Raw genomic sequence first — 18739 nt, 5'->3', positions numbered from 1 at the left:
TCTGGTCCGGCATTGAGCCGGCACTTTTATTTGCCTTATGTCCGTGTGTGTCTGTTGGCGCCCCCCCCCCTGCTGAGTTGCATGCAGTCTTCGTATTGTCTCCTACTGTGTCAATTACATTATGAATTATCTTGTTCAGTATCATAATGTGGTGTCTCTGTATGTTGTGTGGTTCTTGTATCATATATGGCACTGACGTATGTACAGTGCCTTCTGTGTCATGCTGCGGATGTTAGCTGTGCCGAGTGCTATTTCTGCGTCGTGCGGTGGGCTGGATTTACACAGTTCTTGTCTTGTGTCATACTCTGGTGGTTAGCCGGGGCCGAGTGCCCCTCCTATCTCGGGCCGCTGCAGTTGATTTTAGGCTTGGCTTGTTTCGTGGCGTGCCGCAGAGAGAGCTGCGTTTGGTGCCGCCTCATCTCACTTAGGGCCCTGTAAGGCTTCTGCTCTTCATTAGACGGTGGCTGGAGTTAAGGAGGGCTGACGGGTCCCTGCTTTTTGGTTTCTTCTCAAGTGTCCGCCTCTGCGCCTGTTTGATGATTCTCCTAACTGGTCGCCGCTCTGACACAAGTGATTATGGCGGCGCTGCCCGGGCGGCTGGAGAGCCGGACCTCTCAGGAGAAGGAGGGCAGGCAAGAGGAGAATGGGCTGGAAAAGAAACTAATTACTTTATCACGATCCGACCACCGCCGGCATATCGAGGCGAGGCGCGTGCAGATTGGGGTTAAAGGGCCCTGCGCACCGAAGCATTCCTTCTTAAAATTGATAGCCTCGCACGGAACCTTTTTGTCTTTCGTTCATTACATGGCGACGGACAGTGCAGGCCTTATGCCTGCACACAGAGCAGCCTGGGTTATGCCCTCCAGTTTCACAAGTTAAAATGGCAAAAAAGAAAACAAGTTTGATCCCTGTACACCTGGCAGCCCAGGTCCGCACAGAACAATTTCTTCAGCATAGTTGTGCAAGTGGGCATATCATACGTAGCATTTGACATACGTGGCATTTTTATCCAGTGCTGACATTTACGATAATTGCATTCTGGGTGGGCGAGGAAACGGGGGGCGCTTGTGAAACAAAGTCCATCATCTGTGCCCGCAGTGTAAGGGAAGCCAAAGTGCATTTTAGACTCCGTTTTTTCCAGGGCGCACAAACTCTATTTAATCCCCATCTTTATGCAGAGATGGTTTACTGTTCCGGCATTGAGCCGGCACCCGCCTTCCTGACCTTCTCGGTTTCTTCCCTCAGGCTCGGACGGGAATAATTATCCCTCCCCTCCCCTCCACTCCTCTTCACACCCACTCACTCCTCTCCTCCGAAATCCGCCGCCGCCCCCTCCTCCACGCAGCCGATTCTACCCCTTCCCGCCCCCTCCCGCCCCCTGCTCCTTTCCCCACCGGCACCAAGACACCAAGGTGACTTAAACTTGGTAAAGTTGGAGAAGGGAAACTACGTTTTAAATATTGTTTGCAGACAAATTCTGGTTTTATTGTCCCGATGTCTGTTGCCCCCCCCGCTGTCTGTTGCCCCCCCCGCTGTCTGTTGCCCCGCCTCCCGTTGCCCCCTCCCCGCAGATTTGTCATTTTCCTAATGCAGCTTCAAGAAGCTCGCGCGAGGGCCTCAGTGCATGGATGATGCATCCGTCTTCACCGCCTGCGAATGAGCTGCGTGAGTGTGGCCTATGTGGCATCCCCGAGCCCAGTGACACTCCTCCAGGGCCGGCGGCGGCGGCGACCAGTGCCGAGTGCTCAGTGCGTTTTAATGACAACGGAGCTGGTTAATGGCCGAGGGCGGCTAGTTAGTAACCCGTGGTATTTAATGGCGCTGGAATCGCTGAACGTGGATGGTCTGTGAATTAACAGGAAGGCCTGGTATGTGGATGAATCTGGATTCGAGAATCATACGTTATAGGATTATTTAAGGCAGGGTCCTGCATGAGAAGGGACAAGAATGAGGGGGTGCATGCAATAAGGATTGTTTTGTGCAGTGCCACAGGGGCACCCTGGAGCCACTCCGGTTCACCATTACTAGAGGGATTCTGCACATGGCCTGGGGGGGTTGCCAATGTGTACGTGTCTTTGGCTTTTTTTTAAATAATAAATAAGATGACTATTTCTGTCTATTAGCAGGCATGTCTAGCCAAAAATAGTGCTGCAAACATTCCAATCCGCGATCCATTCGAGAATGTCTTCGTTTTAGAGGTTCCTGCTGAGAAGTATTATTAGCCTCCAAAGGCACGCTGTCTTGTAAGTGATCAGCTGTCAGATACATGCTTGCATGCTCGCTTTCTGAGATTTATAGATATAAAGGTATTTGTTTGAAATGTTAAGATTCATGATTCTCTCTCCCCTGCACAATGGCCTCTTTACTATCCTAACAGATTATGTTGTCGACGCCGAGACTCAACCCTGGCCCCCCAGCTCCATAATGTCCGTGTTCCCGTTCCTTCCCGCACCCCCCCCACCCCCCCTCCCGCTGTCCGTGTCTCCGGCCGTCTGTCCCACCTCATTTACATTAGAACATCTTCAGTCCTGCTCTTTAATAACCAGCTCCCGCAACAACTCCCCGTGCCAAGTCCTCGCACACACTCTTTACATAAAACGCCTCTCTGTTGCCTGCGTGTGCCTACGTGTGCCCCTGTTGCCTGCTTGTACCTCCGGGTGCCCCTGTTGCCTGCTTGTGCCTCCGTGTGCCCCTGTTGCCTGCTTGTGCCTCCGTGGGCCCCTGTTGCCTGCTTGTGCCTCCGTGTGCCCCTGTTGCCTGCTTGTGCCTCCGTGTGCCCCTGTTGCCTGCTTGTGCCTCTGTGTGCCCCTGTTGCCTGCTTGTGCCTCCGTGTGCCCCTGTTGCCTGCTTGTGCCTCCGTTTTCGTGCCCCTGTTGCCTGCTTGTGCCTCCATGTGCCCGTGTTGCCTGCTTGTGCCTCCGTGTGCCCCTGTTGCCTGCTTGTGCCTCCGTGTGCCCCTGTTGCCTGCTTGTGCCTCCGTGTGCCCCTGTTGCCTGCTTGTGCCTCCGTGTGCCCCTGTTGCCTGCTTGTGCCTCCGTGTGCCCCTGTTGCCTGCTTGTGCTGTGTGGGTGTGTGTGGAGGGCTCTGTGTGGCTGTGTGTGTGGGAAGCTTTGTGTGGCTGTGTGTGTAGGAAGCTTTGTGTGGCTGTGTGTGTGGGGGGCTTTGTGTGGCTGTGTGTGGGGGGCGCTTTGTGTGGCTGTGTGTGTGGGGGGCTCTGTGTGGCGGTGTGTGTGGAGGGCTCTGTGTGGGTGGGTGTGGGGGGATCTGTGTGTTTGTGTGTGTCATTTGCGAGAGATAAAGCTAGTGGCATTGTAAATGACAATGCCATTTATTTATGTTAAAAAAAACAAATACAAATAATGTCAAGAGCAATGCAAATAGCTCTAACTTTAACAAAGGCAAAACCATTGCATTGTAAATGCTTGTTCTTGTCCTATTGTGAGATCCATTTTAGGAGCATTGCTTGGGAGATGCTAATAGAGCAGCTGGGGCCAGGTAAATAAGGAGATGGAATTGGAAGGATGGAAAGTGACACTGCGAGTGGGGCCAGTGACAGACTAGATGGGAGGGAGGAAGGGAGACACACGGAGACCGGAATATCGAGTGAAAGGAAAGTAGTTTTAAAAAGAACTGTTTAAAATTATTAGTCATAATAATTGTTTAAATACGATGCGCCTATAAAAAGAGTAATTTATTAAAAAATATCTGCTGGCGAGTGTTGGTAATGCGCCAGAGAATGACTCAAATCACTGACCGCCCTTCATTTCCCATTTGGTTTTATATGGGACTTTCATTCATGGCAGACGGTGTAGTGGGTTATGTTGATGCTAAATGAATGAAGAAATTCAAACCACCGAGTGAAAACAATGGCCCGAGCGGTTATCTAGAGATGACTTCATAGTTCATTTGTCAGCCTTGGTCTTTTGTTTGCAGTTTTATGTAGCCAAACACAACCTGAAGTTATCAGAGCACTTTACATCAACACCAGTTGCATTACAGATGGAGTTTACATCAACACCAGTTGCATTACAGATGGACACTTTCATTTTTAGGCACAGGGAGATTAAGTGATTTGCCCAGAATCCCAGGATGTTTGTGCCTCCCGTCAGACTTCAACCTTGCTCCCCAGCTTCAAAGTCATTACCCCCCGAGGTTAAGCTGCACAAACGACTGGTGACATAATTATTAGTGCATTAGCATATTCACAAGCGAAACACATTGGAATTATTTTTCAAATACCCTGACATTGGAAATAGGCAAAAACAGCTGGCAACAAAAATGTTATGCCCCACCCCATAGGTGTATTTCCCTCTGTGCATAAACCTGCTTCTCAGCTGACAAACAGCATACATTTGTTGTCAAAAGAATCATTTCCATAGTTCATACCGGAGATGTACGAAGTGGCAGGCGCTGCAAAAGATGGCTATGATACGTAAATCATGTATGAGCTGCCTGTGCTAGCGTGTGAAGTATGTCTTGTTAGAATTAAAGCCTGACGTGGCTTAATGGTGCTTTCTAAAAGGGACAGCTGTGGAAAAGTAAATAAATGGAGCTTGTGAGCCATATTCTAAACAAACGTCTGAGCTTCACAGATAATCTCAACCTGCAACATAAAGAAACAGCAGACTTGCTCCTTATATTAAAACAGGTTTATTGAAGATGTACAATACCAGGCATGAAAGAAGTGCTCATGTTTTGGTATGTAACTCCATGAGGGTTGTCCTCGATGTAGTGTTTGCCGTGGGTTGATTGTGCTGCACACTGTTTCAAACAATCTCTGCCAAAAGCTGAGCCAGGGGGTGAAACCGCCATGTATGGACAGGGGACTGCAGGGGTGGCTGGCAGGTGCGGCTACTGCTCGCACAGGGGGTTGCTGTACTGTGCGTACTGCTCAGACTCTGGAGTTTGGGTGCTGATGTCAGTGCAATGGTAAGTCTGCAGCTTGTGCAGCTCCTGTAGAAGATTGCCCATCACACAGGTACTCCGGTTTGAGCACCGCTTGGACATGCATCTACCCAGGCTGCAAGGAGAGAAACAAGCAAAAGGAGGATCCTGCGCCATCTCCTGTCCTGAAACGCCATGCGGAGACGCCATGCGCATGCACACCGCCTGTCCGTGCGCGCACATGGATTGTCTCCCTTTGGCAACAAACAGACAACAATAGAGTATTGCAAGGTGAAGCAACCCATGTGCAGCGTTCGCTAGCGAGACCTACAAAGTCAACAGTTGAAAGTGGCAGACCTAAAGCCCACTCTAAGTTTATTGGAGACAGTAGATCTGTTTGACACTGGTCCCCTTAAAAGACAGACTTAACAGTAACTATCTATGGTACACTTTTTAAACTGACTGAGGTCTGATGGTAATTGCTGTTGTTAATTCAGAAGTTAAACATCAGTTTTGAAACGTTCAATTTAGCCAACATGTTGTACCTTGGTTAAATAAGTATGCAAATTAAAACTTCCATGAAGATATTTACTACACTCTCATTTCTACTTAGGCAGGTCTTGAAGGAATGTCAGGACATGAGAGGTTAGTTAGTGCTTTAAGAACCATGAAGTGCAAGCATTCAGACATTTGTTCTGAGCACTCGAGTATATAAATTATATTTTTTAACTAAATAATTGTTTAAAAGGCCAGCTATAAGCATATTCGATCCGTTCTCCAGAACAGCGGTTTTACTAGATAACATGATATGTTTTACATGTGAAAGTCAATACTTCTTATTGTATTTACTGCTCTTATACTTCAGATTTTTCTAAATGCGTTATGAGGTGCTTTGACTTCACTTCACTAAGGGAAGTTACATCGGCGTTAATAACAGAGTATCCACGCTGGAAATAAAAGTGGTCACTTTGGTCAAACTTTCCTGCTTTTTTCTATATTTAATCCTCACACATTTTACCAGCAATGACTGCCAAATAAAAAGTGTTCATTTTTAAATTAATTTGGACTTTAACACGTCTTGTCTCCTAAATCAAAGATCCATGTCTCACAGTAACTCCCAATTGATAATATATATGTTTAGAAAACTTAGAAGAAATTGCATGCAAATTTATACTCACACCGGAGTAATCATCCTGAAACAAACTATTTTAATTTAGGTCATGATCTGCAAAGCAATTTGAAGTCCTGTTGTGAAGATCAGTTTGTGACTTGCATTTGTTAGATTGTCTCAATTTCACTGTTCTTTGGTTCCATCCACTATTGGTTTCGAAGTTCCAACTATCAACCTCACAGTTAATATAGGGCCTCACAAATTTCCTTTTGTACCTTGTTGCAGTATTAGCTTCATCGACTTGAATTAATATTATTCTCAACCACTAAATGCATAACAAATCCACTGTATGCTGGAGTGTAACAGCATAGAAGCACACAATTCTGATTAAGTGTTTAGAGACCACTAGAATATCTCTGGACTCTGGAACCAAATGCAGCCCTGGAAAAAACATGCAAACCTTCCTCTCCTCTATTTCTTTCCATCGATCCATTAATTCTTGCTCCTTCTCTTCTCCCTCTGTCATACATCGCTGTCTCTCTGCCTTCCTTCCTCGCTCGTCCCAAACCCCCCTCCCCTCTTCCACAGACATCCTCCACCCCCATTTCTGCAATTATCCTTGAGAAGCTGGGGAAACTGACATAGGACCCAGCAGAGGGCCTGGGCTTTCGAAACCAGCTTCTAATGGTTCCAGCTTACGGGGAAGAATAAAAGGTAATTCCAAACCTGTCTTTATCTTGCTAACTAAGCACAAAATTCCCAACAAATATGTAAATCTTCTTTCAGACAACAACTGGCGCGAGGAGTATTACCAAAAGGCTGGTCCAAACAAACCTTTGTGAGAATCACAAGTAAGAATCCAAAAATCTTGTCAATCCACTAGTGGTAAAGTAACATTGTGCCCCATATGGTATAAATGATAGGATAATCATAAGGACTGGAACTAGCGTCCTCGAGCACCTTCATTACTGTATGTTTGTTAAAATAAAAAAATATAGTGGAAAAAGTGCAGTCAGTCTGGTGAAAACATTTGCCACTCATTGCTGAGTTCTTGCCAGTTTTGCACATATATTAAGTTTACTTTACACTGTCCTAAGTGGATTACACCGCCCACACTTTCGACTGCAAAGTTACTTTCATGGATGACTGCACAAATTAATAACCCTTTTTATTTTGCGGTCTACAGTGTCTGTAGAAAAATATTCACTGCTAATCTCTTTATTGGTGATCTACATTGATTGACTACTATCCAAACCCACTTTGGACAATTTCTGAATATCCATCACCAGCCGGGTCGATTCTTGATTTTCAGGTCTACATTTTGCAGACATTAAACCTAGCACTCAAACATTTTTAACTATTAAATTTTTTCTTGCATACATGAGCATAACATGAGGGTTAATAAGCACAATCAAAGAGAAGCTGACCGCTTCCAGTCAAGAAATCCAACATGTTATTTTATGGCCTTCCTACAAAGTCTGCAATCTCAGGACCCGAACCAAATACACCAAAAGTATGCTTGCTTCTCTGACACACCGTAGGCCAGTTACTGCCCTTGGTTAATTTTATGCTGGTAGTGGACTAGTTAAATCTGTTACAAGGCACTTTGCATACTCTTGCCCAATTAGTGTACTTAAACAGCTCTCCTTGATCTATATCTAACAATTTGACTCCTTAGTTGAGGAAGACCTTCACAGTAGAACACAGCTATTTATCAATTTACCTCAAAGCTACTTGAATTTCATTTCTACATTACGGATGTCATTACTACATTAACTTAGTGTTATTTCAGTGATTCCAGGAACCCTAGGAAACCCTTATTATCTTAACTAACAATTCTTCAAAACAAAAGTCAGTGTGTCAATACCCATCGTTTCACAGAAGGCTGCAAAAGCAAGAAAATTATCCTAAAGAACTCTTTAGGGAGCTAGAGCTATTCACTAGGGTGAATGCAAGATTACCACAGAATGGGAGCTCTGGTATTAACATCACTTTGTAAATTGCCAGTATTGTCACTGGATTCCACACAATCTGCATAATGCATGTTAACATTTGTAACACTTGGTCTAAATGACTGGTATGAAACAACACAGGCTGTCCAATAAACCTACCCAAGGAGGAAGCTCCAACACAGACTACAACATAAAACAATGATTCACTTTGGTATTATGAAAAATATATTTTTTGTATTCAGTGTCCAATCAATCCATGCACAATATATGTGGATAAAGCACTGAGAAAAATATAAAAAATAATGTTATAATTAATGAAGCTTGTGTTAGTGGCAGAAACAACAGTGTTGATGCTCTTGGTGATCAAATGGCTATAAACAAAGTGTGAATTTACAAGGTTTGCAAATTACCGTAAGAGAATTGAAAAGTCACAACCAAAATATTTAAGTAATCTCTCCCTGGCCTAAGTGCAATGGTGACTATGTAATTTCGACAGTTTGGGATATTTAGATGGTCATCCTCAGAACATGAATTTCATAACTATACCTAATGAGATTCTGCAAAACAAAAAAAAACTGAAATATTGCATCAAATGTCAAAATAACAAATGTAGGAAGAATGATGCTGTGAAAATATAACAATAAAATATGGTCAGAAGCCCTCCAGAAATAATGTAAAATAGGGTCTGGAGAAAACCTGAAATACTAGGAAAGATTACAAAAATTGCCTAAATTACTTTCTCTAACACAGGCTTTTTTATGTGCAAGTGAAACAGATGAGTAACAGACCACAACGCTCACTTAGGGGAGAAGTAATGTAGGTCAGGATGCAAGTTGTAAACACATTGTGGGGTGACAATGCTGCATACATATTAATGAATTAAAGCTCACAAAATTGGAACTGCTGGGCATCCGTCTTCCAGAGCTAAAAAAAAACTGAAAGAGAAAAATACAATGAAAGCTGGAATTGTCAGCAGTGCCGCCATCACTAATGTCAGTACAAGACTGGTGTGTGCAAGAGAAGCACAAGAAATAGGAGCCATACTCCGGGACTGCGCAAAGGCATAAACTCAAGCAAGCAGGATTCAAAGGGGACTATCAATGCAGAATTATGGGCCTTAAAAATACGTAGTAAAAAAAAAAGTGAGGGTAATCGTTGTTCGTTCCAACGGTATTAAAAATCAGACTACGTCCGAGGGACAAAACGTATCAATATTGTGGGCCTATGCGTTTAAGAACCACATATGTTTACTGGAAGAAGGGGTGGGTTTTCTTTACCATCTAGAGTGCAAGGAGTGTGCAGCACTCTAGATGGTAGAGCTCGCAAGTGAACTGAAAATTATGCAATCAACTTATCTTGACCTCAAATCCATAGCTACATCACACACCCAATAATTAAGCAGGGAAATACACAGAGTAAAACTGTTTGAAACGTAGGTTATGAAATTCATAGACCATTTTGTTTCAAATGCGTACAATATTCTCGATACACAATACCGTAATGAAAAATTACCTTGCATGTTAAGTTGAAGAACATTTGTAAAGAAATCCGGACAGGTTATTTTTTTCATATATATTTTAAGGACTTCAAGACCTTGAAGTACATAAAGAATAAGAAGACTGTTTACAGCTCCTGCTTTGAAATTACTTTGGAGAAATTCTGCACCGGATTGAGGTTTTGTTTCAAAGGCTGGGTTATTTGAAAGTTCAGATTCTAGGCTTAATTACTCTGATTTTGAGTTTAATCATACTGATGTACCACCAGATGTGATTGCTGTTAGCAATGCACAAGTAACAGTGATTTTAATACTGCTTTAGTATAAAAAAAAGCTCACTGCTTCTTGGTTGCAGCCAGATCTGAAATTGCTCCACAACAGAATTCACCAGACAGGCCAACAGCTAAGATCGGATTGTGCAAAATCCTTATGTACAACCTGGTGAAAGTTGGATTAAGGATATTCAGACTATCTGAAAATCTCATAAAGACCACCTCCCTTGTGACATTCTGTACTAACTTTCCACAGGAAGCCTATATTTTGTACCATTAACCTTATTACCCATAAACATACTGATTGGACCACGCCTAGTGCCAGGAACCTTGCTCCTCCAGGCACATGTATACTCCGCTATAAGTCCACAGACCTACTTCGCCTTAACATGTTTGAAAATAACTGTTGCAAGCTAATACCTGGCAATGAACAATCAGTCTGTTCTTGCGGCTTTGCCCTCCCTGAACCATAGAGGACCAAAGCTCTTCAGCCGGCCCAGAATCCCGAAAATAGCAAGCCTTCCCCATTTAATAAGAACACTACTTTACAGGGAGGACTTATAAATGTTAGATCGTTAGCCAAACATAAATATGAAATTTCCCACATCATTTCAGACGATGAACTGGACCTTATGTGCCTAACTGAAACCTGGGCAGACAGCCTCTGACCCGGACTTTGTGACCGCTACCCCGGCAGGTTACCAGGCTCAAAGGGTTGACAGGCCTTCCAAACGAGGTGGAGGGGTAGCCATTATCTTAAGGGAACACTTCCTGGTCAGATTTTACTCGGCCTCCACTCCCCTCTATGAGCTATTTTATAATCCAGCTGAGCACAAAGCAGACTTTTAAGGGTATTCTTTTATATCGGCCACCTGGCTTCAGGAGCAATTTCATATCTAACCTAGATAGCCTCCTCGAGCCCACTTTACAAAATGATGAATTCACCATTTTAGGAGATTTTAATTTTTTTCTCGAAGATAGGAATAACAGAGAGACAGAGGCTCTACTGGAAACTCTGGAAGCAGTGGGTCTCAAGCAAAAAGTTCAGACCCCTACCCATGAAGCCGGTTACACGTTAGATGGCATTTTTACATCAGTTTACAGTCTCGTCTCTACTGAAACCCTGCCTCTAACTTGGTCCGACCACTCGTTTATTAAATTTACCCCACCTATTACCTCTCTTGGACCTATCGAGGCGGCCAAGAACCTTGCTGCGACAAAAAGAAACTGGGATTTAATGGATAGACAATCTCTCCACTCCCAGCTAGAGGCTTCCCGTCCGCAACTAATCTGGCCGCCCGAGACCACAGCCCCTAAATATTCTAAATGGTTAAACGACACCTTTAATATCGCCGTACCCATTAAAAAAACCATCAGGAAATAGGCAAAACCCTTCAGCACCTTGGTTTTCCGAAGTTCTTCGGAAAGAAAAACAGATTTGCCGGCAATTAGAAAGACGCTGGCGGGACAACTACTGCCCGAACGAGAAATAATAACTTACAAAACAGCCCTATCTCAATACAAATGCCATCTGATAGCCGGAAAAAAAGATTTTTACACCAAACAAATCGAAGAAGCAAACAATTCATCCAAAGAACTTTTCGCAGTGGTGAACAAACTCGCCACTGCAAAGACCCCGGGGATCAAGAGTGACCAAAAGCTATGTGACAACATTGCAGCCGCCTTCAAAACAAATGTGTTGAACATCTTTAAAAACTTTCAGGACTCAACCCTACGCTCCCCAAGGAAACCTGCCACTAGAGATTCCAACGCTAACACGCTTCTCGAGTTTTCACCTATCTCTTGGGGCACTGTAGCCAGATTTATTCAAGATCCTAAATCAGGGTCTACTACTGACCCCCGTCCACCTAAAATTCTTAAAGAAATTGCCGACCTGGTTAGTCCAGGTTTCACAGAAATTTTTAACTCCATGTTTATTTTTGGATCCTTCCCTTCGGAAAGATACTTCCATCCTACCACTGCTGAAAAAACCTTCGCTGGATGCTTCAGACCCCAATAACTATTGGCCCATAGCCCGGCTACCACTACCGGCTAAAATAATCGATAAAATTATGAATTCCCAGCTGACCCAATTCATTAATGAGAATGACTTGCTGGATTCCTCACAGTTTGGCTTTCGTCGCGAATATAGTACCGAAACAGCACTTATCAAAGCCACGAAAGAGATCAGGGCGGTGATGGATCAGGGTGGCACAGCGGTACTGAAACTCCTCGATCTGTCAGCCGCCTTTGATACGGTTGACCATTCTCTCTTGCATGAGCGGCTCGAGAGATTAGGGGTCGGGGTTCAGCATTGGCCCTGCTGTGCTCCTCTCTTAAAGATAGGAGGCTTACGGTCTCGGTCGATGCTTTCCACTCAGATTCTGACACCCTTCCTTGTGGAGTGCCTCAGGGCTCCTCGCTGAGCCCATCACTCTTCAATGTGTATGTTTCGGAGCTGGCCACACTAATTCAGAGTTTTGGTTTCAGCCTCACATCTTACGCCGACGATACTCATATTGTGGTAACAGCATACAAAGATGAGACCCCCCCCCCTACAATTTCAAAATTGCATGCGTACCGTTAATCAATGGATGAATACGCATGGCCTAAACTAAACTCTGACAAAACAGAGATTCTGATCTTTGGCAATTTACTACCAAGCTGGGGCAACCTATGGTGGCCAGCGGAGATGAGTGAGCCCCCAAAACCGGTGGTAAAAGCTAAGAATCTGGGGGTGTGGCTGGACCACAAACTTTCTCTTATCCAACACACTAATGCAACGGTTTCGGCCAGTCACTTTCTCATTAAAAAGGTAAGGAAGATCCTCCCATACCTTCCGGTAGAAACAAGAAAAACGGTAGTGACATCCTTAATCCAGTCAAAACTTGACTACTGTAACGGACTACTGGGAAACGTACAGAAATAAATGCTTGAAAATACTGCAAAGTGTACAGAATTCAGCGGCACTATCTAACATCCCTAGGAACAACTCAGTCACCGCTGAAATTCGAAAGCTGCATTGGCTCTCAGTGGAGCAACGAATTAAATTCAAGGCACTCTCTCTAGCCTACAAATACTTGAGCCAAAAAGGTCCGGTCTTTCTGCAGAATCTGTTTACCTGGTACGAACCTACCAGACACCTTCGTTCCTCCGGCACAAAACTTCTGCGGGTGCCAAAAGTCCACACCTTGCAATGGGGCGGTCGCAGCTTCCACTTTCACACCACCAAGCTCTGGAACTCTCTTCCATCTGAGCTCAGAAGCGCCCCCTCCCTCATCTCCTTTAGAAAAGGCCTGAAAACCTGACTGTTCCAGAACTAGTCAGTGTAGACCCCCAGCTGTCCATAGCACCAAGACACCTCCGGGTATACGTGCACTTTATGAATCAAAATAACATAACATAACATTGGAGTGCGACTGATTTAATTAGTACGGTGAGGTTAGTATCACTTCAGTGTTCTTTCCAAGAGATAGATTATCACTGTACGATCTACCCCATGTAAACATCCTGCACTTCTGCTTCACTTGGCTCTTAAACGGTAATACTGCTCAATAAAATCAATAGCGAGTTAAAAAGGTAAGCTACTGAAAATGTCCTGGAAAATGACTAATTCATGTAAATATTTAAAAATTATTGTCCACCACGGTCTTCTGAAATATTCTCAAACGTTGGCATCCAGGGACAATATCAGGCTAGAAGGACCACTGTTAGTGGGGGGGTAAACAGTAATGAAGAGAAAGTGTGAGGAAGAAATAGAAGTGGGTAGAAAAAAAGAGGGTTTGAAAGAGTAACAATTAGACCAGTGTTGCTCCTATTTTGAACATATAATTAGATTAGTCTTTACATTTCCATAGTAATCCAATATTAAAAACTAAACAGCACAAAGGGCGCATGGTTTACCAATTCCACTTTACAACCAAATGAACAATACAAAGCCTTTAGCCGAAGTTGAATGTAAAAGCACAATGTAGTCTAAATCCCAAACTGACGTTTTATTATGTAAATAGCATGCCTACTGCCCCAAATCCCAATCATATTGTTTCCCTGTCATTTTTACAGAATTACAGATCTAGTGGGCACTCTTGCTTCAAGGCCCTGCCTCCTTCACAACTAAGCTCTTCAAAACACCCTGTGATATGAAAAAAACTCGTTAGAGAGTTTCAAACTATTGTAAATCTTGTCAAAAATCCCAATATGATGATACCAACACTATGATTTCTTATAACACGAGCACAGTGAGTCCAGTATCCAAAGTAAAATACTTTCTTCTTCACAATGAGTTGTGTGCTTTAGCGTCAAGTAAGCGACTAGCAGAGAATGATAGATAACATGAATATATCGCTCTGCTGACCAATAACGCCTTCTACAACACGCACGTTGGCTGCCCCTACACACACACACACACAAACGTCTGAGCGCAGAAATTTGCTTTCCTGCCGATCATTGTAATCTGTGTATTTTTGAGGACTTCTACTGTGCCAAGCGGTGCTGTCCAGTGTGAGAACAGTGAGGTTAGGACAAGTTTTAAAGTGAGGATTGTGAAAGCAAGATTGTTAACTGCAATCTGGAAACCAAGTTCCCTCTGTCTAGCACTCAAGGCACCAATCAAAGCTTCAGGGCTCAGTGAAATGGACAACATACTGTCAACACAACTCCTTTGTTATTCAGATAGTCCTGACTGCAAGACTGCACATCACATATTTTGCAGATAGCGCCTACTTTCAACCATATCGCCTTTAGACGCTTCAAGTGGTAGCTGGATCCCTAATGGACGATAACTTTCAAAAGCAAGATACAAGGGTATGGAGCTGAAAGAAACCTCAGCTGAAGTGATAAACACCCAGGGAGAATGTGGGCTTGTGCAATGTAACTGATGCTCTTGTAAAAGCACTTGAACCTACGTCTCGAGTTAGCGCTAAATAAAAATGGTGAAAAAAATGGAAAGGGTCACTTAATCTTCCCCTGCCTACATAACATGAATGTGTCCTTATGTAATGTAACAATAATTTAACAAGCGGACATTGACAACGGGAGAAGTAGACCGAGCCAGCTACAAAAGACGCACTCTGTAGTGTGGCTCAACAAAATGAAAAAAAAATAGCTCCTATAAACGAGAGCAGTGTGAGGAAAACATTTTGGGCCATGCTTTAGGGGACAGTTACATGCAAGAAGAGGGAAGTGCCGACCGCAAAGCTGACCAGCAGGAACCAAGCAATCCAGGGTGGCTTTGAAATCCACCAATGGCAAGTAATGGGAGGCCTCAAAGCTCACTAACAGTAAGCTACAGGTCTCTTCGTGACAGCGCAAGCGCTGTCTAGGCGAGTGCTAAAAAAAGACTGGTGCTGCAACAAATACACTTAGGCTGATAAAATCCTTTGAGTGGTGAGATTTGGGCCCAAGCTAGCATACTGAGGGACACAAATATGGGGGTCACAATAAACAAAGTTCTGTGTAATCCAAGAAACCCCTCTCTTCACTCCATTGTGAAAATATACATTATACTGTTATGAGTAGGAGTTACAGAGTGATGAAACTAGGATTACTACTTACTAGATGTAATACCCACCATTTCCCTACAGTGCACAAAAAAAGGCCTGCCACAATGCCGGACCAGTAAGTCACTTTCTTCAAAGTACGACAAATACTAACTCCCTTTCTACAAACAAACGAGTGCATCACCCCAGAGCAACGAGATACATTTGCAGACTACACTAATTAGTAACTACTGAGTTTCAAAGATGACTGGACCTAACGAACAGTAAGTCCAGGGCTAAGAGAACAGAGGGATATGTTTTAGAAGGTAGAAGCACATGGAGGGATCTTCCACTTCCAGTCACTGATTAAAATGTTTATTTGACGTTGAGATTAACAATTCAGCTAGGAATATTAATTCTTTCGACCTTACTTTACCCTCCTCTTTAGCCTTCATGGGGACACACACCACTCTTCAAATTACCAATAGCATGATGGTGCAAGGGAAAAAGAATGAGCAAAGATGCAGGAGTGGAGATGTGGGGTAGGATAGAAGAGAGAAGGTAAGACACAAAAAACAAACTTACATGTGAAATGGGACCAGATTGTGGTACATGGGGAGAAGAGCTAAATATAAGCAGAGATAAAGTATAGGAAAGAGAAATGAAGGAGCAAAATAACAGAGGAAGAGAAAACTAAGAAGGGCAAATTGACCCAGTAAAATTGAAAAAAGAGGAAAGGAAAGAGGTGTAGAAGATTCTAAAAATATAGAGGGAAATGTAGGAAGAGGAAGGAATTGAGAGGGGAAACAGAGACAGTAGTGGCAGATAAAGGAGAGAGAGAGAGACAAATTCACAGAGATGTGTTAAAGAATGGTAAAATACCAAGTACATTGACAACAATATGGATGCAATTAAAAGGCACCATGCAAACTGAAATATGATGCTCTTCAAAAATGCCTCAACGCCCTACAAATTGACTGGAATCCACACAGTATCAACAAGGGTGGCTTTTAACAATCCCACATACAAAAAATGTATGAATTTCTTTAATCATTTACAATTCCAGTTAACAATATAAACAAGCATACTGCAGAGCACTGTGAAGTCTGTAATAATATCAGTACAATGGAGCTTAGGTTTTGTAATAGGCTTTGTGACAACCCGTGCAATCTTCTTCCCACTCAAAGTATTAAAGAAAAAAACAATTTAACATCGAGAAATTTACAATTCTTGTAACACTAAACCTGGGTATATCTTTAAAGGGGTTACAATTTCTAAAGACACGACAGCCACGTTTAACACATTAATAAACTATAGGCCAATCACTGGATATGGTACGCTTTTCTTTTCGTTACTCATGTCAACTACAGCAGAAAAAAGCAACAATATGTATTTGCTGATTATGCACAACAGACAATTTATCAGTGATAGGGAAACGTCCTTCCCAATTAGCAAGCCAAGATTTATTTCAATAAGCAAACTTCTCCTTTGGATTAATTTCCCCAAAAATGATCTCGTCGTCTCATGTAGGTTTGTGTACAAGAACGAAGCCACACAGGTTGTGTGCCGTCTAAAGAATGAAAAATTGTAGATTCAATACATTAATTTATTTAAAGAGTTTTATAAAGCGCTGGCTAGACCCGGAGGTATCAGAGCGCTTTACATGAGAATCAACAATGTAACACAAAAAGATCAACAATTACACAATAAATCCCCCCAAAAATAGGCAATACAATTAGGAGAGGAGAGAAAGGAGAGAGAAAAGTAGTGGAGGGGGCAGGAGAGGTGAGAAAGGGAGGATAAGGGAAGAGACAATACGGAGAGACGAAAAGAAGTCTGTCTAAAGACCGACTGGGTAGGTGATGACCAAAAAGGGAATCCACGGCCCATCTCCCCTATAGCTAAACCAGGTAGCTCCATCGGGCATCAGACAAAAAAGTTCAGTCTCAATACATTGAGAGAGGGGAGAAGGAGAGACAAATAGAGGGAGGATGTGGGAGGAGACAACAGGAGGGACGAAAGGAAGTGCAACAATGTGGTTTAACAGTATAACAGAAAAAGATCAACAATTACACATTACATCAAACAATCAGCAATACATTAGGAGAGGAGAGAAAGGAGAGAGAAAAGAAGTGGGGGGTAGGTGAGGTGAGAAAGTGAGGAATAAGGGAAGAGACAACCGTAGAGACGAGAGGAAGTCTGTCTAAAGACCGACTGGGTAGGTGACGACTAAGGAGGGAATCCACGGGCCATCTCCCCTATAGCTAAACCAGGTAGCTCCATCGGGCATCAGACAAAGTAGTTCGGTCTCAAGTGTCGAGGGAAGAGGTTCGCAGAAAAACAGGATGGGAGGGAGATACGGCAGAAAGACGATGGAAAGTCTGCCCAAAGACGGGCTGGGTAGGGGACGGTCGAGGGGGAAGTTCCAAAACCCATCTCCTCTATAGCTATCAGGTAGCTCCACCGGGCTTTGGCCAAATAGCTAGGTCTCAATGGGAAACATTTAAATACCATGGAGGGCAAAATAAATGGAGCGTAGAGGGGAGGGAACAGGGAAGGTGAGAAAGGGAGGATAGGGGAAGAGACAACAAGGAGAGACGAAATTAAATCTGTCTAAAGGCCGACTGGGTAGGTGACGACCAAGGAGGGAATCCCCGACATGTCTCCCCTATAACTAAACCAGGTAGCTCCATCGGGCATCAGACAAAATAGCTAGCTCTCAAATGACGCGGGAAATTCACAGGTAAACAGGGTGGGAAACCAGCTGAGAAAATAATCCATCAGAACATGACAGATGGGCTAGATTCCGGCAAGACCACCCAGAAAATTGCCTGGGCTTTTTCATGAAGTCTACCAAAGGATGAAACATAAATTGCGCTTCTGCTATCCAGGAATACCTCAGGGTGCAGTTAGGGTACAAACAAGTATTTCATTGGGTTCTTGGAGCATAGGGATACCAAATATGCAATTTTTCCATTGGTGTGTGAATTCCACTGGCACCACAACCAAACAATGATTGCTAATGTTTTTATAAAGGTTTGAGGGACCCATTCAGGGAAATATAATAGAGACTGATAGAAAAAGACGTGAGCTTTGAGAAAAATTAAATTCAGTTTTAATTTTCTCGCAGCACCCCATTGTCCTGAAAGAGACCCCAATGCTGTATTTTCTCATGAAAGAGCATGGTAGCACTCTTCGCTCTTCTAATCCAGAGCTATGTCTGACATATCAGCAGGCAAGGCTTATGCTACTCTATGTTGAGTGCCCCAAATAGAAGGGGGGGCGACAGAGGTCCGATACCTATCTAGAAAAAACAGGCATTCCTGCCATCAGAGAGCTATCAATCAACGCTGTTAGGACCAACGGAGGGGCAGTACTGACAGTAGGGGATCAAGGTCTCTAAAAACATATATTCCTAATCCACTTATATTAAGACATGCGCATACATCCCTACACCACTGAAAAACAGGTTTTGTAGATGCACACTAAGGCCGGGAAGGATGTTGTGAAATATTTTACACACCTGTAAGGGACTACGAGTATATGTT

The 18739-nt window shown here is 43.6% G+C and overlaps 1 protein-coding gene across 7 annotated transcripts in view; it reads right to left on the bottom strand.

Moving 5' to 3' along the window:
• The window catches only part of LOC144829510 (transcriptional regulator Kaiso-like), a 253207-nt gene that overhangs the window by 61467 nt on the left and 173001 nt on the right, over window positions 1–18739 (bottom strand). The window lies entirely within an intron of this gene.

The sequence above is a fragment of the Lissotriton helveticus genome, chromosome 4_1 (assembly GCF_964261635.1).
Source record: "Lissotriton helveticus chromosome 4_1, aLisHel1.1, whole genome shotgun sequence".
NCBI classification, from domain to species: domain Eukaryota; kingdom Metazoa; phylum Chordata; class Amphibia; order Caudata; family Salamandridae; genus Lissotriton; species Lissotriton helveticus.
This window is presented reverse-complemented; position numbering and strand designations above follow the sequence as displayed.